Source organism: Lepidochelys olivacea (assembly GCF_965140295.1).
Source record: "Lepidochelys olivacea isolate rLepOli2 genome assembly, chromosome: 3".
NCBI lineage: Eukaryota > Metazoa > Chordata > Testudines > Cheloniidae > Lepidochelys > Lepidochelys olivacea.
In genome coordinates, this window is record NC_140413.1 from 121,842,592 (window position 1) to 121,863,489 (window position 20,898).

Genomic DNA, 20,898 nt, shown 5'->3' on the forward strand with positions numbered 1-20,898 from the left:
TTTTTGGTTGGTTACAGTGTTTAAGAAGAGATAGAGGAACTCAGTACAAGGTCATAAACAGCAGTGATAGCAGTTTCAGGTCTTTTACATTTTCAGTTATGCACAACATTAATTTCTTTGGCCTGTGAGTGACTGATTTACCATTGCAGCAGTGGACTGCCAATCTAGTTATACAGGGTTTCTCACAACAAAAATTTTGGTGGCCTCAGAGTGCAGCCACCAACTCTTGCTGGTGGCCAATTTGTTTTTCCTAAAGTTAGTTACAATTTTAGGAAAAATTGTCAAATATGCATGTCCAATTCACTGCAATTTAGGTTTTTTTTGCAGACTCAAAAAAAATGTACAGTTTGGATGTTCTTGATTTTTGTTGTTTATTTGGGGGGTTGCCTTTTCTTTTTAAGACTTGCTAGTTAATCTACTTCTGTGAAAAGTGATATTTGTATGTTTGTTAATATCACTTTTCTCAGCAGCAGACTTGCTAGCTACCTGGGAGGCAGGGACAAGTGATGTTAACAAACATACAAATATCACTTTTCACAACAGACTTATTCAGCCCTAACAAGCCAGGGGACAAATTAAGCACTGAGATGGGGAGGCGGGTAGGGAGGCAGTACAGCAGTGAGGGGCGATGGGGGAAGAGATTAATAAGGGTCTGAGGGAGGCAGCAGGTGCTTGGGGAAATGGGGTGGCGGGTGAGCCTGCGGCTGGAGCCTGGGAACCAGAGGCCTGCAGTCGCACCACCAAAGTGCAGGGCTGGAGGACGCAGCAGGGACCAGAAGTGATGGAGGGGTGGGCCAGGGCCAGCACCTGCCGCCATGTGGCTGAGACCTGAAACTCTGTGGCCAGGGGACGGAGCCCACTGCCTTCCTCCCAGGGCTGAAGCTGAAAGCCAGAAGCCCACGCCCTACTGCCCCCAGGAAGATGGGGTACTCACACTGGCTGGCTGCTTCTCAGGTGTTTGTGGCTCCAGAGGGAGGGCAGGGCCCAACCCCTGCTGACAGTGCCAGGGGAAGGGCTGCTGTTTTGTCCCCCTCTCCCCCAGCCCACTCACGATCCAGGAGGCTATAGCCGCATGAAGAGCCCCTGGTGGCTGCATTTAAGGAACACTGAAGTAGCTCCCGAGTAACATTTAGCATGTTTAGAAAGTGGCGGATAGTGGCTTTTCTCCCACAAATTGATTTGAAACAAAGCGGGTCTAACACTTTTAAACTAATTCCACGCTGACTCAACTCGGGGGAAGTAGTTTATGAATACACAAACATGGTTGGAGGATAAATTGAAAAATTAGTAAAATTAGTTTCTTTAACTAGGATACCCCAGTCCGTTATGCTTGAAACTCTCTGCAACACTTCAACATTAAATAACGTAAGTACTTCCCATGATTTTTATTTTTGACAAAGCCCGAGTCTTAATAGGCTGAAATTTTAACCAATTCTAACCAGGGGGCAGCGCAGGGAAAGAGGGGGGGAGGGGAACTCCAGCTTTCCACAGGCCAAATAAGTCTTTTAAACAACAAAAGAGACTGATCCCCTCCTCCCTCTGAAGGAAAGCTTCAAAACTAGAAACCTGCTGTGATTTAGATGGAAGGGAAAGTAGTATAGCCACCAGAAAAGCATTTGTGAAGCAGGGAAGCTGCTATGCAGTTGGACACAGCTCTACTCACACTCTGGCGGGTTTTTTGTTTTGTTTTTTAATAAAGAAGTGGAGTGCAAGAACTCCTTTTCCAAACACTGAGATTCTGTTCTCAAAGACCATAGTTAAAGGGCAGCAACAGAAAAACATTCCCCAAGAGTGTTTAATAAAAAGGGAATAATAATCATGCAACAATTGTGTTTTCCCAGGGAAACTTTTAAAGACTGCATTCAGTAAGTATCATTAACTTGTCCATTATACTACAGATGCAGAGAAAAAGCCGCCATATTTTGGCTAATTGGTTTTGCAAGACTGATCTAATAGACACCTGAGTTTTACTAAAAAAAACTGCTTTGTTCCCAGAAAGTGTTCATCAGATTTTACTTTTATTTCTTACTATGTATTGTTGTTTTAAGTGCAGAGGGTGGGAAGTAAAGGGAATTTCTATCTAGAAAAGCTCATTTCAGGTGCACAGTTTAGTTTTCACAGATAACAATGTGCCTTTTAAAAGTTTTAGAGCTGAACGGGTACGGCAAGAGGGTCATGAAACCACTTGCCCCACGTGAATCTCAGGCATCCAGTTTCTGTAATCATTACGATACACTGCTTCATCTTGCATTTTTTTATAACACTGGAAGTGTTTTAACATTGTCCTATAATCTGGTATTCATTAAAATGGGCTCTATTCTATTATGAAATAGTCGATGGCTATGTCTGTACTAGACTTCTGTTGAAATAGCTATGTCAGTCTAGGCAGTTCTCAACCTATTTACCATTGTAGGCCAAAAATACAGCTCTCTGTGTTATGTGGGCTGTATCCACACACTATATATACTCCCTGTATGGCCCTGAGGATGTCACATGGGCTGCAGCTGTATGCTGATTGGGCCATAAGCGGCCTGTGGGTTGAGAACCACTGGTCCAGGGTATTGAGACATGATCCCTACGTGGCTGAACTCTACTTTTCCCAGTAGATCAAGCTATACCAGTAGAGGGCTTGTCTACACAGTGCATTAGTGCACATCAGCCAAGTGTAAATTCTTATGTGCAGCAGCATGTCACATACTGCATGCAACCTTGCTGACACATAGTAAAGAGTTTAAAACAGTATTATGGCAACGCCAGTTTGGGAACTTTTAGTGTGCACCAGCACAGTTCACGACACACTGCTGCACACAAGAATTTACACCCCCATTGGTACTCACTAATGCACTGTGTAGACAAGCCCAGAGAACAAACTATGGAACGCATCTTTACCACTATAATCCACACCAGGAGAGCTCTGCCAGTGTAGTATATTGGTATACCTACATAGGTAACACACCTAGCATAGGCATAGCTTATGACAAGAGCCACTTGGATTTTGACAGTTTGGGGTGTTTTTTTTTTTTTTTACCACACACAGAGAGGTACCAATGATTAGTTTCCATCTAAGGACTTGGCTACACTTGCAGATGTAGAACACTGGGAGTTAAACCAGCCTTTGGAGACCGCAACAGGGAAAACGCTGCCATGGGTTTACACTGTCAGCTGCAAGCGCACTGGCATGGCCACATTAGCAGCTCTTGCAATGCCACAAAGAGCAGTGCATTTTGGTAGCTATCCCAGTGTGCAAGTGGCTGCAACGTGCTTTTCAAATGGGGCGGGGGTGGAGTGTGACAGGGAATGTTGTGTGTATGGGGGGGAAAGTGTTTTGGGGGGCTGAGTGTGTCAGCATGCTGTCTCGTAAGTTCAGACAGCAGCAGACTCCCTTCTCACCCGCTCACAACAGCGGCATTCCACACTAATGGTTTGCTTAGTCCTGGAGCAGATGAGCATGCCGGCTGTCAGAAATGGAGCTTTGAAAGGGGATATCTGCATGCCTGCAACCAATTTCAAAACAATGAGAAGAGTGGCCACTTGATTTCAGGGGGATTATGGGACGTTTCCAGAGGCCAATCACAGCACTGTAATGCAACAACTTGTCCATACTGATGCCCGGGCATTTCAGCTGGGGCACAGCAAGCTTTATGCTGCTCCTGGAGGTGGATTACCAGGAACGCTCCAGCTGCAGACTCCAGGCACTCTACATGCGTTGCCAGTGTGGACACCTCAGGAGTTAGGGCTCCCAGGGCTGCTTTAATGCACTCTAACATGCAAGTGTAGCCAAGCCGCAAGAGGTAGAAGCAACAGCCTTCTCAGCTGTCCTCAGGACCAGACTTATCAGTATGTTAAGAGCAATAAAGAACACTTACACTCAGAAAAGACAAAAAGATCATCAAGGGCAAGTCTATGCTTAAGATGCTGCATTGGCACAGCTACATCACAGTAGCACTTTAATTTTGGGAGGCTTAATTAAGTATTATGAAGCTTCTTCTCTCCTTCCATTCCACACTTTTTTAGGACAAATAATTCAAATACAGAAAGTGCACTTCCTAATAAAATGAATGTATGGTACACAACTGCCAAAAATCTGCACTGATTATCAGAAATGAAACTCTTCAAAAATACAGTATAATCAGAACATTTAAGAAAAAGGTCATGAAGGAATTTTCTGTTTGTCATCAAGTTTTTCTACAGTGGGTGTCAGAAGCTAATACTAGTTTATTTTTAATGGACTTAATGTGAGTTTCTTTAGGTGTTCAAATGCCTTATTTGGCCAATTAAACACTCCCAATTAAACCTTAACTCCGACACATAATATCAAGAATATATGTCCCAGATCACACCTATGTAATGTTGTTCTACTTTCACACTGCAGAGATCACTATTAATGTTTTGCCTTCAAATCAAAGTTTGATAACCTGGGATGCATACTGCTTTTTGCCTCTATTCGTGACGGAAGTGAATAACTTTGGGAGTGTTACTGACCATGTTGTAGGGGATGTGAAGATGGCAAAGAATGCTGGAGACTTCTCTTAAGAGTACAGAAATAAGGTAAGGTTTTGGATGGATGGAAAGTATACTATAGCAACTTAGAACACTGGAGGTTGCATGGTTACCACCAAAGTTTAGGGTGCCTTCACAGCCTAGATTCTGCTCTGTTGTGCATGTGTCACAATTCAGTAATTAGGTAAGATTACACTTTCTTGAATTACAGTATACACTTCCACACCTTAAACAGATGTGGCTTTTTTAAATCATTGAAGTGCCAGACTCCTCAAAAATCATTAACATACAATGAGAGTCCAGCACAGCCCTCCAATCTTTGTAATGTAAGGTGTATTCAGAAGTGTAGTAATATAGAATTTGAGAAACTATTTTAAGACCATGGTGTGATGTATACCCACAAGCAGAAAACCTTAACTTTGGTATTACCTCGTTTGCAAGTGCTTTATTTTCAAGCAGGGTGGATTGATTTAAAATCACCAATTTTAATCATGATTTAAAACAAGCATGAAACCTTTATGTAAGTCATTGATTTTAATCATGTTTTACATTTGTAAAGTGAATGAAGTGGGCTGTAGCCCATGAAAGCTTATGCTCAAATAAATTTGTTAGTCTCTAAGGTGCCACAAGTACCCCTGTTCTTTTTGCAGATACACACTAACATGGCTGCTACTCTGAAACCTGTCATTATTTGTACTTCAGTTATTTTCCTAAAGAAAGGTTGATTCTCCTTGACTGGTAACTATTAAAACATGTTGATTTGCAACTAAATATAGCCTTTATGCTAAATTTGGCACTTTGCTAACTAGGACACACGATCCATACACATTTAAGCAATTATATAGCTTCACTAACATTTATTCAAATTCTTAATTTTTACTTATGTTAGAAAATGATGAGTGATGCATTTATTTACTAGGTGCTTAATTTTTCCTGTGATCGGTCAAGCTCTATTTCGATAGAAATCCAAAAATCAAAATGCACAGAGAGCATTTTAAATTTTTTCCATTAAATTCTTAAATTTATTTATTTAGCACCTCAAAATATTTTTTGCATTTAAAACTGATTTATAAAGCAAAGGAAGCATATATATAGTTAGTGAACTGATTGTTTCTGATCACCACATCATTCAAGATGTTAGAACTAGCAGATCATCATCTCATCCTCACACCTACGTTTTATGCATAGATTGGAAGAGGAAAATGTTTTTCCAATCCCAATTGGTTTCTTAACTTTCAATGAGCTAGTCATTAAACTGAACTAGTTGAATAAACGGAAATGAACAGAATATTGTCTCTGCAGAAGAGGCTACAGATGTCACAAGTTGGTTTAGCATTTCATCAAACTCTGGTTCGAGGTGCTTAGCTATTGACTTTCACTAGGTCAGTGATTTTCTTTACAACCTGACACGCTGTTAAAGTTCTGTATTTAGTTTAAGTGATTAATAGAGTATAGAAAGTTTAGGTCTTAATAGAGGTGGTCAATTTCTAATTTTATGTTAAACAGGTATTTTTAAATAGCCTGTACTTAATTTAAATTAAAAAAATCAAAATTAAACTGATTTTATTCACCGTTTGCAAGCATAATACTCTTAGATGTAATTTTTAAATGATTTTTTTTAAGCCAAACATATAAGCTAAACCCTGCAAAACATTCTAGATGAGCCTAGTAAGGCAAGGGCTTAAAGTTTTTTCATGTTTTTAAACTGCATTGGGAAAATACTGTTTTCAGATGTGCAAAGCTATACTCACTCAATGAAAGAGGGCTCCATCAATGTACATACACCACACTGGTATGTTAGCCATGCACAGAACAGTGGCAAAAAGTACTTAAAAGTTGCACCTGAAGTACAGTGCATGTACGAAGTGCAATTTTCAACCTCTCAGCCTGGTTAAATAAAGACACTTTACCTCGGAACAAGTGGAGATACAGCTATTCAAACTTTTTAAAAGGGAAGCATTTGCTGCCAGGCCCGCCCACACCCCCCCCCTCCCCCTTTTTGAAAAGCCACCAAAGTCTTTTTGCTCAAACTTTCTAAAACAACCCATTTGTGGGCAGAAATCATGCTCCGAGATGAAATTTCAATAGATGAAAATTTTGGAAAGAGCTAAGCAACTGAAAATGGGATCATAATGGAAATACTCAGTCTTACTAATCACTTTTGCTCCATATGCTGTCATCCAAAAACATCACAAGTTGTTCTACATCATAGGATGGAACCAGTAGTGGCCCCCTATGTTTAGGCTGTCTACCACTCTTCATAATAAAAGGCTCACTTATTTTTGTAAGTGATTCTAACACCTGCATTGTTTGGCATGTCTGAAATTCAGCAAGGCGAAAGCCTTGGAGATAGGGATGTGCCTTTTGCCTGTCCCATGAAATGCATGAGAAGTTACAATCTGTTAGACAGCTCTTTCCCATATGCTACTTGTTTGCCTGATGAAATTTTGGCAGCATGCCAAAACAACAAAATGTAAACATTCTAAAACAGGTCCTAGGTGCTGTGCCAAAGCTGCAGCAGCAGAAACACCTTGGAGCTGCAAAAGCAGTGGTGGGAGCACAGCTGGGCTCCATTCCTACAACCATCTCTGTCTGGACCAAGCACAAGGCTTTAGGGGCATTGTACCGATCAGAAACAGGCCAGGTTGCCTGCACCCCAGCAAAAGCTACCAGAAGTTAATCTACCAAGTTATTTCTCCTACTGTAGTACGAGTCCTGAGGCAATGAAGGTTCAGAGTTCAAATCATGCTAATGATGCTATATGTATAATCTTAACACTTTTTTCCTTTAAGAACTATAAAATTATATTAAAACTCTACAGTAAAACAGTTAATTGGTTGCAAAGCCATGTGGCTCAAACGTTAGGAAATATCAGATGTAAGTTTCCTGTACAATCTTAATTCCCACCCACCCCCGCATATGCATAATGATATAATCTTTAATCTGATAGTGTGTATTCCCCCCCACACCTCCTGGATTAATATTATTCAGTGCACAGGATGGATGCACAAGGGTCAGAATTCATGTTACAGTTGCTCATGCAAGTCTGGCATTTCTTAACTTAGGGGTTGACTTTGCAACCTAAATAGATAACTTCCTCTTAATAGTTTTTTTGTACATTATATAAACACTACACCCTATTACTGAAACATGGCAGACTTTCTGCATCAGCAAGACTTCACAGTATCTTAGCAATTTAAACTTGAGAGGTTTAGCTACACAGAGCAGATTGATAACACCACCCCGGTAGTCAACACTGAGACACATTAAGTAACTTCCTCAAAACTACTGACACATCTACAGCAGCATGAAGGAGAGTTAAAAGCCAACCTAAATTGTTTTAGGTCTTTGAATGTTGACTGGCTGTTTTATATTGCTTATTGTTTTATCAGTATATATACACACCTGGATATGGGAAAAGGAAAAATAAAATAAATCAGTAAAGCAACAATCCTATAAACACTTAAGCATGAGGTACTCAAAGTGTAAAGTTATTGCATGCTTAATTATTTGCAAGCTCAAGACCCAAGGGGTCTTGTTTGTTATTTTATCAATTTTCATTTTAAATGTCATTAACATGCCAATAGTAAGATGGGTAAGAAAACATGTTAATGGACCACCATCTCCAAGATGCTGACCACAGTACATAGAATACGTTTACTAAAAAATAAGTTGTTTTTTTTAAAAAGCAAAGCACAAAGAATAAGCAACTTTAAATATTGTCAAAAAGAAAAAGAGTATTGTGGCACCTTAGAGACTAAACAATTTATTTGAGCATAAGCTTTCGTGAGCTACAGCTCACTTCATCGGATGAGCTTATGCTCAAATAAATTGGTTAGTCTCTAAGGTGCCACAATACTCCTTTTCTTTTTGGAAATACAGACTAACACGGCTACTACTCTGAAACCTTTAAATATTGTGCAATAGCTAAAGATGCTTCCCCTCAGTTGGCTCTCAACTGAAAGAATGATCAAGCTCACTGCTAAGGTTATTGTAATTTTCTGTAAGAGCATGACAACGTGCTATTTTCTACAAGAACAAACAAGAATTCTTTTAAAGAGTAATCTTCAATACGTCCTATTGAAATAAACACAAATTCACTGTTTATACATGGTATAATTTATTCATTATCATACTAAAAAAATGTGCATCTTAACCCAAAAATTCATTCTGGTGACAAATGGTAGCTTGTCAAGTTTCCAGCCTTTTACTTTTGCTCTCAGTAATATCAAACGTACATTAGTATTTCACCTATACTAACACATTAACACAGACAGTTGGAACACAGGATGGGTTTTTATTTAAAATTTCTATGTAAATTCTTAACTTATTATAAGCTGATTATAGCAGACATTACTTTGCCATATTTGACACATGAACTAAAAGGCTCATGCTTGAGGATCATAATGTTCTATTTTATCTCACATGCCACTTAACATACTACGGTATTGATGACATATTGTAAAGGGACATAAAATATTAGATACAGGGATGAAATGATGCAGTTAATTTCAATTGTTCTAGTTATAACATTGCTTTACGGGCTTTTTTTAAAAAAATACCTGGCAGCTAATTTTTATATTACAGTCTGCGTAGAAACCACCACTACAGGCATCAGCATCTCCAAAACAAAAACAAGCAAAAATGCAAAACAAGGCCCCGGCTCTACAAAGATTTCTACACATACCTAACTTTAGGCACGGTGACTAGTCCCACTGCCTTCCCGGAAACCCGCACGGAGCGTAAAGCTAAGCATGTGCAGCAGCCGCCGCGGGACGGGCACCCAAGTGCGCTGCAGCTCTACCAGCGGACCCTTCCGCCACGCTGAACAAGCCACTGGAAATCGTTCACCTCTCCCGCACGGCCCCAGCCAGGCCGCAGCAGCCGCCCCCGCAGCAAGAAGGGCCATTTGACAGCGGAGCGCACAGGCCGCTCCCTGCGGCGGGGCTACGGCTCATTGCCGGTGGAAGGGGGGAGCAGAGCCCCCGAATGGCTCCTAATCCCGCGGGCCCGGGCTCCGCCCAACCCGTCCTGGCCGCTGTCGCCGCAGCCTACAAGAGAAAACGGGGCCTCCCCAGGCGGCGGGTGGGCACAATGGACGCCCCCGGGGCCCGGCCCTGACTCACGCACCCAGCCGGGCTCTGGCCTGCGCCTCACACAAAATGGCTCTAGGTGCTTCTGCCCTGCCCCCGTAGGTAACGGCCGGAGCCGCCCGGCCCGGAGCCCCCAGCCTCAAAAGCAGCGGGACAGGGACACCCTGGTGCCCGGTGCGCACCGGCCCCGCTCCAGCGGGCGCATCCCGAGCGGAGGAGAGGGAGATGGAGGAGACGGCAGCGGCGGCACCCCGGGAGAAGGGGCGGCTGCTCGGCTACTCACCTCCTGCTTACGGCGCGGAGGCCTCGCTGTCCCCGCGCACCGACTGCCTGGGCCGGGCCGGGCCTGTCACATCAAGGGCGGCACCTTCCGCACCCGCCTCAGCGCCCAGACCCGGGGCCTCAGCGGTCACCACCTCCCCCACCCCGCGCTGCCGCCCGCTCTTTATTTGCGGATTCTCTGCGCTACAAAATGGCGCCGAAGGAGGAAACGCGAGTGCGGCCGCCCCGCCCCCAGCCCGCCCCTGGGAGGAGCCGCGGCCGCCCGCAGAGCCCGCCGGGCGCAGGGAGCGGGAGGAGCAGCTGCTGCAGTAGCAGCGCGACACGCCGGCGGTGGCCCCTGTCCCGCGCCGCTCTTACTCACCCGGCGGCGGCGGCGGCGGCGCGACGGTAACTTCCCTCCTCCGGCTCCTCACCGGAACTACTTCCCAAGCGCCTTTCCTCCTCCCTGCGGGCTCCCGGCCTGGAGCCGCCGCCTTCCCACGGCGTCTCGCCTGGTATGTGGCGGGGCGGTTAACCTGACAGTTGAACGGACATCGCATGGGGCAGCCGGACAGCTGCTGCGGAGGAGGAGGCGGGGGGGAAGACGCGGAGGGATACCCCCTGCTGAAATGAGGCTTCGGGCGGAAGCAGAGAAAGTCAACCACTCTACTCCGCGAGAGGACGCGGCGCTGTTGGCCTCGAGCCCAGCGCGGGGTCATCCCCACGTTACCCGCTGACAGCCCGGTCCTGAGGCAGGCTCGAAACCCATCCGCCGGCAGCTCCCCGGCCTCATCTCCACCCTCCCTCAGGGCAGAGCAAATAGTATGGCCAATGCATGGCGAACCCAGAGTGCGCTCCATGGCTCTCTCACCAACAGAAATCGGTCCAATAAAAGGCCATGTTACCCACCAAGTCTCACTGCGACCATGCGCATTTTTGGAGCCCCCCCCCCCTCCCCGAACCGTCCTTCGGATTTGGAGGCGCCCTTGGTGTTGCCTGTTAAAGGGTCACCAAAAAGATAAAGCACCGTGAGAAGCAAATTCACTTGTTGCTACGAGCCAGCTTATTAAACTAAAAGGATGTTTAAAAATGTAATTTTTATTTTCACCTTTTATATTGTTTACTTTTTGCTTTTTTCTCAGCGTGGATAATGAAAATTAGACTAGTCAGTTTCAGTTGTCTAGTACAATGTTCAGTCTTCAGACAGTAAACTGCAAGGAAATGTTTAGATCCTATTAATGTTCAAAAGAATAAAAATATTTCTGCTAATTTTAAAATGTAGAAAAAATTGCCTAATGTTGGCCTTAAAGCAAAGTTTGAGTTTGGACAGCTACTGTCTACGTTTCATTTTGTGGTGCTCTTTATGTACTATCCATTATTTCTAGCTTAAAGATATTCAGCTGACAGAAATGTTCCCTCCCTACTAACTCAACAAATAATAAAGTATGGTATTTTGGGTCAAATTAGGCCCTCTGTTACACCTATGCAACTGGGTTGTGTAGGTATAACTGATTAGAACTCTGTAAGCAATTCTAGCAATGATGCACAAGGAATAACGGAATCCATCTAAAAAGAAAAGGAGTACTTGTGGCACCTTAGAGACTAACCGATTTATTTGAGCATAAGCTTTCGTGAGCTACAGCTCACTTCAGCTGTAGCTCACGAAAGCTTATGCTCAAATAAATCGGTTAGTCTCTAAGGTGCCACAAGTACTCCTTTTCTTTTTGCGAATACAGACTAACACGGCTGTTACTCTGAAACCTGAATCCATCTAGTCCATTCTCTCTCAGCTATGTTAGCTGAGCTCTCTAGCACTAGAAGGACTAAACAGCAGTACAAATGTATTTGTCACTAGAGGGCAGGTCTGATTGTGAAATATATACAGAAAATGGATCTGTTGAATAAGAAGATGCTATTTTTACTTAAACAACAAGGAGTCCGGTGGCACCTTAAAGACTAACAGATTTATTTGGGCGCAAGCTTTTGTGGGTAAAAAACCACTTCTTCAGATGCATGGAGTGAAAATTACAGATGCAGGCATTATATAATGACACATGAAGAGAAGGGAGTTACCTCACAAGTGGAGAACCAGTGTTGACAGGGCCAATCCGGTTCAACACTGGTTCTCGACTTGTGAGGTGACTCCCGGGGGCCCACCCCCCACTCTCACCCCCAACCTTGCAGATGTGTATTTCAAGTTCTTGCATTTTGTATTAATTGATAACATATCCAAAGTCTAAGAGGGCTGCTATTTTATCAGACTAGTTTGTAATATAAACATTGATATAAGTGGAACACTTACATATTTGATCATACAGTGGGACTGCTCAGACCCTACAAAACTGGGCATTTATATTTAAAGCAATTAGGACAAGAAGTGGGAGATTTATACAGTGGAAAAGGGAAGATTTCCCACTTTAAAATAATAATGGACAATTATTTTAGGTAATTTATATTCCATACATAAATTACCTAAAATGGTTTTTCCATGTATAAATCACAATTTTAAACATCAAACATCTCAGGATTTCCAGGGCTAGAAGTAAATACTGTTTATCTCATTGGAAAACCTCTTCTCTAATGATATAAAACTCCTATCGGGCTCTGATGAGTTTTGAGATGTTGAACTTTAAATCTGTCATTGGTACATATTGCCCATCTTGCACCTCAGTTTGTGCATCTGTTGGGCGTTTCTACAATAGGTAAAAGAAGAAAATCTTTCTTGTTGCTGTTGTTTTTTAAAGGTAGTATGAGAATGCCTAGCTTCACCTGGTTTCAGGATCAGGCTGAGACTTTCATATGTGATAGGTGGCTGAGGCAAGTATGGATCTGGAGGGAGGGATAGCTCAGTGGTTTGAGCATTGGCCTGCTAAACCCAGGGTTGTGAGTTCAATCCTTGAGGGGGCAATTTAGGCGTCTGGGGCAAAAATTGGGGATTGGTCCTGCTTCAAGCTGGGGGTTGGACTAGATGACCTCCTGAGGTCCCTTCCAACCCTAACCTTCTATGATCTATGTTACAGTGAAAAGTTAGGTGCTGAATGAGTTTAGGCAGCAGCTGAGTGGAGGTTTTGTGGATCTCAGAAATTCCTAAGTCCCTTTGTGGATCTGTATCTTCCTGTTTTGCACTTGCTTTTAGTGGAAAAGTGGTTTTTAAAAAAGAGAGAGAGAAAATGTCTTCAAAAGAGCACTACCTGGCATTAGGGTAGAATCAAAAAGTCTACAATCACCCATATGCCAAAGCTGTCTTCATCCAACGACTGATCTTGCTTAGCGTCCAAGATCAGGCCTGTTCAGAGTGGTATGGTTATAGACAGTTTTAATTGTTGCTTTTAATCTTTTCATCCTCTTCTCATCCTGTTGTAGGTTCTGTGGATAATCGTACATTGCACATTAACCTAATTATTCTACTGCTGAGAGGCTTGCAACTAGAGTGCTTCTTCACTTACCCAGCTCTTGATCTTTTGTTTTGCTTTTGGCTTTTCAGCATGGAGGCCAGTTAGAACAAAACAAACTTGAAAACATTATTTAAAAACAAATGCCTGTATATGTCAATAATAGAGATTTTTTTAAACTAGAAAAATGGTCTTAAACCACTGTTACTACTTTTATTTGTGTGTTCTCTTCCAATATTTTCTCTCCCTTCTTGTTCTTCACTTGTGCCGGTCCTGACCTCTTCTATAATTGCATGGCGTGCAGGTTCTCTAGGCAACCAGAAGCTAAGATGCATCTGGCAGAGCTGGAGATGCTGTTATACAACTTGAATAGCTGGCATGGGATGATTGGGTCCACTAAGAAAGCAAAAGAGGAGCAGTTGGGCTCTGAGCATAGTATTGCTACAGTTGTCTCCTGTTGCCATGCAGTCTGGACAAATTTACAGACACAAGTATGGTCCTTGTCAAATAAAAAGTGATGCAGTATTTAAAATTCATGACTCAGACTAAACCCCCAAAGTCATGAGATTGTCTGTCTTTAAATCATGGGATTTAAAAAAAAATAATAATAAATTTGGGGTTCTTTTTGGTGTCAGTCTTCTGAGCCTTTAGAGTACACTTGATTTGTGTTATCAAACTTTTCTCTGTAACTATGAGGGCTATAAACTTAGTTTAAAAGTAAATAGTTGAGATTCCCATGAATAATCTGGCTCCAGAAACTGAGGGTTGGGAAAAAAAATAGTGAGGAAAAAGGGCAAAAGTTGGCAACAGCTCTGATGGCAGCTATGATCTGTAGCCTTGGAGAGCTAGGCAGCAACAGATAAGAGAAAATAAGGGTTACAGAAAAGAAAATGGAAGTAGTCAAGGTAGAAGGGTCAATACAGTTTCCATAAAGCACTGGTAGTCTGCAAGAACCTTAAAAGAGCAGGAACTGAAGAAAGGCTGATCAGATCATGAAAAGGCAGTCTCTGATTATATTTACTGGGGGGGGGAAATTCCCCAGTAGAAAGGAGAGTAGGAATGAATCAATCGCCCTAACCTAGTTCTATAGACAATGTGGTGTGGAAGGAGCATGGAATGAGGAACAGGCAAGGGCTTTTTCAGGGACAATGGGGAAGGGGTATTATTTTGTCTGTCACCAACAGAAAAGATAATTCAACAGAATATATGGATCACTGAAACCACTGGACAGCAGGAAAATGATATGGACAGGTTTACAATCTGACCACCAGGTGGGGACATCTGAGCAGAGGTAAGCCCAGGTTTGAATTCAGTGACTCTCTCCAGAGAGGGTTGGGCTAAAGGAATATCTTGGATACTAAACTGGAGGAGCAAGGCTATTCTTGTACACTTCTATTTAGGGTGACCAGATAGCAAGTGTGAAAAATCGGTACAGGGGGTGGAGGGTAATAGGCACCTATATAAGAAAAAGCCCCAAAGCCCAAGCCCCATTGCCCCGAGTTGGAAGGCCAAAACCAAATGCCAAGGGCTTCAGCTCAAGGCTGGCGGCCTGTAACCTGAGCCCCACCGCTCAGGGCTGAAGCCCTCAGGCTTCGGCTTCGGACCTGGGCAGTGGGGCTCGGGCTTCAGCCCCAGACCCCAGCAAGTCTAAGACACCCCTGGCGACCTCATTAAAGTGTGGTGACCCACTTTGGGGTCCAGACCCACAGTTTGAGAATTGCTGCTGTAGTCAGAATCAATTTTGGTGGAACAGTTAATACAAACAAGTTCAAAGCACAACTGCCTGTACAATTTTTTGAGACAGACAAGTTGGGTGAGGTAATATCTTTTATTGGACCAACTTCTGTTGGTGGAAGAGACAAGCTTTCACACTACGCAGAGATTGTCTTTTCCATCAACAGAAGTTGGTCCAATAAAATATATTACCTCATCCACCTTCTCTTTCTCATAGCATGAGACCGACATGGCTACAACAGTGCAATATACAGTTATTTGGCTAAGGGATAAAATCAAGTTTCTGTCAAGCTCCTTTTTTAAGTCATAGAAAAACCCCCACAGCTTTAATTTGCAAAGATTTTTATTTGAAAGCAAGCCAGAATTTTTTATGTGATCCTGATTAGGTGATGAGTTGCACTTGCCCTGATTAAGTTATATTTAGCAAGGAAGTTAGTTGCTTACCCTGAGCTTCTCATAGCTGAGAGGAATTCCTGCCCACCTACTCCTGAGAAACTTTTCTCCCACAATACAATCAGTTCATAATTTGAGGATTGGGAATTTGAACCTTTGTATCTCATATCTTACCTCGGGATAGCAGTTTGATCTTCAGGCTATGCCTAATGGCCTGAATCTGTCCCTGCACTGTAGACTGGATCTGTGGGTTCTCTTTGGTGGGAAAATCTGAAGGAGGAATATCACGGCCTCCCGACTGGAGATGGGTGAATAACAGATTTTTTTGTTCACTTACAACTCCAAAAAACTGGGAGGAAAAATATAGTTTTGGGTCAAATCAAAACCAAAAGTAAAAAAGTTATTTTGGGTCAAACAAAACATTTGTATTTTGAACTTTTTTTTTTTACATTTAACAAATTTTTAGTACAATCAACGGAAGTTTCGAAACAAAAAGCCCTCTAGAATAAATAAATCAAAATGTTTTATTTCAAACAGGCTGAAAGAAAATGTTTTGATTTATTTTGAAAACTGTTTTTGGTGTGTTTGTTTTTTAACCAAAACAACTTGACAAACTAGACATGAATTTGCAAAATGTTTCTGTGTTGCTGAATGTGCATTTTTCACTGAAGAAAGTTTCAATCAAAACATTTTACTCAGCTGTATTCCCTGTCCTACACCTTAGAACAGGGGTGGCCAACGTGTGGCTCTTCAGACGTTAATATGCGGCTCCTTGTCTAGGCACCAACTCCAGGGCTGGAGCTACAGGCGCCAACTTTCCAATGTGCTGGGGGGCGCTCACTGCTCAACCCCTGGCTCTGCCGCAGGCCCTGCCCCCACTCCACCCCTTCCTGCCCCCTCCCCTGAGCCTGCAGTGCCCGCTCCTCCCCCCTCACGCCCTGGAGCCTCTGCATGCCATGAAACAGCTGATCAGGAGGCATGGGTCAATGGGACAGGGCATGGGACAGGGAGGCGCTGATCAGTGGGGCTGCCGGTGGGTGGTAGGCACTGGGAGTGGGTGTGGGGAGCTGATGAGGGGCTGCTGATGTATTACTGTGGCTCTTTGGCAATGTATATTGGTAAATTCTGGCTCCTTCTCAGGCTCAGTTTGGCCACCCCGCCTTAGAGTATACACTATAGACCTTGAACAGGCCCAGGCACAATATGAAATCAGGCCCTCCTGTGGGCAAGCTATGTGGAAGGGCAAAACTGGAAAAGATTGCTTCATCAAGGCTTTTTCAAAGCAGCCAAAGCAACTCGTTTTTGCAAAATGAATGCAAAACTTTAAGATTAAGTGTATTGTATATCTGTATATAAAACAAAGAATAATGGTGTTTAATTCTTTTTTAATGGCAAAAGTGTGTGTGTGTGCTCTCTCTCTCCCCTTTCCCCCCCAATCTTCAGGCACAAACATCGCTGAAGAGATTTTGTCCGAACCAGACTACAGATTCACTCTCTCTCTGGCCCTGTGACAGTTCCACTATGGATAAATATTTAAATAGTCATGGGACCAGAGAGAGAAAGAATGGGAATGACTCTGCGGTCCCATGGTTAGGGCATCCATCTGGGAAGTGGGAAATCCTGGATCCAGTTCCCCTGTTCCAAACTCTTTCATTATTTAGCTACTGTGGAAAAGCTTCAACAGGAGAGACTGAGGGAGCCCTACATCAGACTATCCTATAATGCAGTGGTTAAAAGACTCTCCTGAGGGGTGGGAGACTCCTATTCAAAATGTTTTCTTCCCCATGCTGGCAGAGGGAAGGGATTTGAAGGCAGGGTCTCCCACAACCCAGGCAAGTGCGTTAGCCATCAGGCTAAGAGTTATAAGGTGGGCAGCACCATCACCTCCTCCTCCTCTGGTGGTAGCCAGACTGTAAATGGGACCCAGTCTTGTAGGTGGCCTCTGAGCATGCCTACCAAATCAGGCATCTTATGCGACTTAGGCAAACGTATATCTTTCCTCTGTGTGTGAATCACTCTGGGGCTTATACGGGAGATAGATGACTGGATGACTAGAGTGAGGAAGTACTGCGCAGGCCCAGAGACAAAAACGTGGGTGGCAGGGAACATTTACCCTGAAAATATAGAGGCAGTTGGTATCTATGTGCCTACAGAGTTCAGTGGCAGTTCAGTGGAGCTTAAAACTGGGACTTTGGTGCCTAAACATGAGGCTTTGGCACCTAAATCTGAGGTTTAGACCTTTAATACCTTTGTGGATCAGGGCCTCCATTCCAAATTAATTTTCCCATCTTACCCAATTGGATTTGTCAGGTATGGATGAGATTTCAAAGTAATGGGAAAATGTACCAACTTTGGACACTATTTCGCTATTCATTAACTGCTGGATCCAAAGCACAACTTGCCAAACTGCTGAATGTACTTTTTTTGTATCACTTGTATGCAGTTTGACTTATTCTGATCTGTAACCTACCTGTTTCATAATTGTCTTATGCAATTGCTATGTTCTTTTGAGCATTGCTTTTATGAATTTGGGTCCCATCCTGGCCATTTTCTGATCAGAGTTAGTTAGGACATTGCAAGTTCGGTAGGAATGCTTTTATAAAATTCACCAACTTCTCACCATTACCACTGAGACCCTTGTTGTATCACGTCTTGACTGTTGTAACTTTCTCTGTTCTGGCTGTCAAACAATTTTGTTGCTTGCAGCTAGAAGAAGAATATTGCAGCAGGCTAGCTTACTGGGGTGAGCAGTCCTGTTGATTTACTGCCCTCTCTGGACTTTGCACTCCTAAAAATAACATTTAATACCACCAGAAGCTCATCTTAAATTGAATGTAGATTGTGCACCTGCAGTGATGCCTCAAATTAATAATTAATCAATTACTAATTATAGTAATGATCATGTTAGCATGGGTATAGCATCAGTGATGTGCTACCCTTAAATGTCCACATTAGTCATTCCCTCTTGGTCTGTAAAAAGATGTTGAAGACAACTTTGTGCTGCAGATGCTATGGTGTCTCAGGAATTATATGGATTTTTTTCCAAGGTTATCTACCCTGTTTGGCATAAAAGTATATAATCATAATTCTCCCTTATCTGATGGTAGACATAATAATTGCTTATTGATCAGGTCTTTTAAAGGACCTCAAACTGAAATACATTTTTTTTTTCAAATTTAAACAGATCATTGTTAAAGGACCAGGTGGCCCGGCCAAGATGGTCGGGGAGGGGGGGTCCTATGACAAGGAGGAAGCACCTGAAGGAAGAGCTGTTGTACCTTGAACCCTTCATATTTTCAATCTTTAGCTGCTTGGGAGCATATGGTATGCCTTCCTCTCTGCCCACCCAATGATTCTATTGCTCAAGAGATTTGTCTGGCTTCCTCGTACAACTTGTATACTGAACCCAAAGAGACTGGGGACACTTCTTCCCCTTTCAAGAGCTAGAAACCCAAGAGTAGCTGAAGCTTTCTTGTATAGTGTGGTTCCTTCAGTTCCAGTGTTCCTCCAACCAGACCAGAATATGTGAGGAGCATTCCCCACTGTGATTGTCACAGTTTTACTGTCCAGCCTGGTCTATCTTGATTACTGATGAAATCAGGCTCCTGTGAGAGTCCATGCCAACCATCTTCATCATCTATGTAACTGGAGTGTTGTATTTTCCTGTATATTAGCTCCATGGCTTCCTTTGCATTATAAATGAGATTATGTTAGGAACAAGTGCATGGAAGGCAGTGGTAATGTTGCTGCTCTTACCCTGTGCCTCCACACAGAGAGTCCAAATACAGGTTACACAGGCAGGTTAACCACCACCAAGTGCACATTACGCAATAGGCAGTACATGACCATCAGTAAACTTTTGTTGCATATGCTCTCTCATGTCCTATCTACTTGTCATCATGCTAGGGTATGTGGTCACCCATCTTTTTAGCTCATTCATACTTCTCTGGGATTGCATTTGCCCCCCAAAATACAATACTTAAATATATAGGTAAAAATATAATCCCCAGCTCTCCTAGGACGCTAGATAAATTGAGTCATGTCAACTTTTCTGGTCTTCTCCTGGAGCTGGCAAATTTCAGTGTTGTACTGCGCCCTAATTGGCATGTCAGCAGTGTCAGATACCTCTTGTGCGGGCCTGTTGGCGGGGGCTCTGGCATCTCAGTGAGAGAGAGGGCACGGATCTGCTCAGGTGGTTGTCTGTCCATCTGTCTTTCTCTGCTCTCCCTTTCTCTCCAGGTTCCTTCCTTTGTTCTGTCACTTTTCCTTTCTTCATCTCAATCACTTTCCCCTCCTCTGAACTCCCTCTTGCTCACACACATCACCTGGCTTCCCAGTAATATCTCCATTCTTCTCGAGCAGAGGCATCACCCCCAAATATTCTGCTTGATGCTTGTTTGTATAGGATTAAAGAGGAATCCCTCATCTGTAACAGCATATCACTCCATATGTTACCCCCCCATTATGCTTCCACCATGTAAAATGATCATGGTAGAGATACCTAACAGATCAAAGGGGTTGGTAATAATGGATTAAAATAACCAATAGGATTTTAACATAAATAGTAGAGAAGTGTTAAATACATTGATTTAACCTAATGTATGATTTTTTCCAATTATCTGGGCTCTGTGGACAACTGCTCTCCTATAAACCCAGCTGCAGCCTGTTGTTTCAAGGTCACTTGACATACTCACTTTCAATTGTAAAAAAAAAAAAATTAAGTGAGAGTTTGGAACAACAAGAGGCTGGGCTAAACAAATGTTAGGTTAGGGTTTTCCATATAAAATGAGATCTGAAAGTAATTAGACAACCAGCAAGAACTGCTACAAGAGCAGTTCACAAGGAGAAGTTTTTAATGTCTGTTTCCACCTCAGCCCTACATTTCATTTCCCCCACTTACCAGCGTTTGGCTAGAGAGAGAGGTACAGATATCTGGGCTACTTTAAACTAGGGATTGAAATCAGTCTCCCAGGAGCACAATCCACCACCATCTGCCACTTGAATAGTTGACTGGGCATACCTCTATGTTTGTATCATCTGGAAATAATTTCCTGAACCATAGCAAATGTGGGCAGGCAGGGTCACTCAGAACATAATGGGAAGAGAAACACCATTAATGTTGATGTTGTTGGGGATGAAAGGTAGAAAGTTTCCATCTATACACACTTAAATTTTTTGAAAATTCTAGCGTTGTGCACTTTGCCTGACCACCCTGTGTAAACTTCCAGAAACATGCCATGATTACTAATGCTTATGCCACCATTGATTCATAATCTTTTCTCTTGATCTACCTCGGGGCACTATGGGCACATGAGTTACACGAATAGCTCCTGCAGCGTTTGAAAAGCCAAATTATTTAAATACCTGAATCTCTTCAACATTTGTGACCTCGATCATAAGTACCTGCAACGTAAGATGAACAGCTGTGCACACAGCCACAATAACAGCACCCACTGGAGACTTCAGTCCCAAACTGGTACCCACTCAGCTGACCAATAAATATTTGAGCAGGCAGCTTCGACAGG

General features: G+C 43.0%; 1 protein-coding gene across 3 annotated transcripts in view; it reads right to left on the bottom strand.

The window, feature by feature from the left end:
* WTAP (WT1 associated protein) overlaps nt 1-11,019 on the bottom strand; it is a 36,756-nt gene extending 25,737 nt beyond the window's left edge. Inside the window, exon 1 of one of the 3 annotated variants that reach the window (XR_014710908.1) lies at nt 9,877-10,092. The gene's annotated coding sequence lies outside the window, so the exon portion shown is untranslated. Of the gene's footprint in view, nt 1-9,876; nt 10,093-10,236 lie in introns of those variants that run through there. The other 2 variants (XM_084623717.1, XM_084623716.1) reach the window with 2 other exon arrangements.
* Between the last annotated feature and the right edge of the window lie 9,879 nt (nt 11,020-20,898).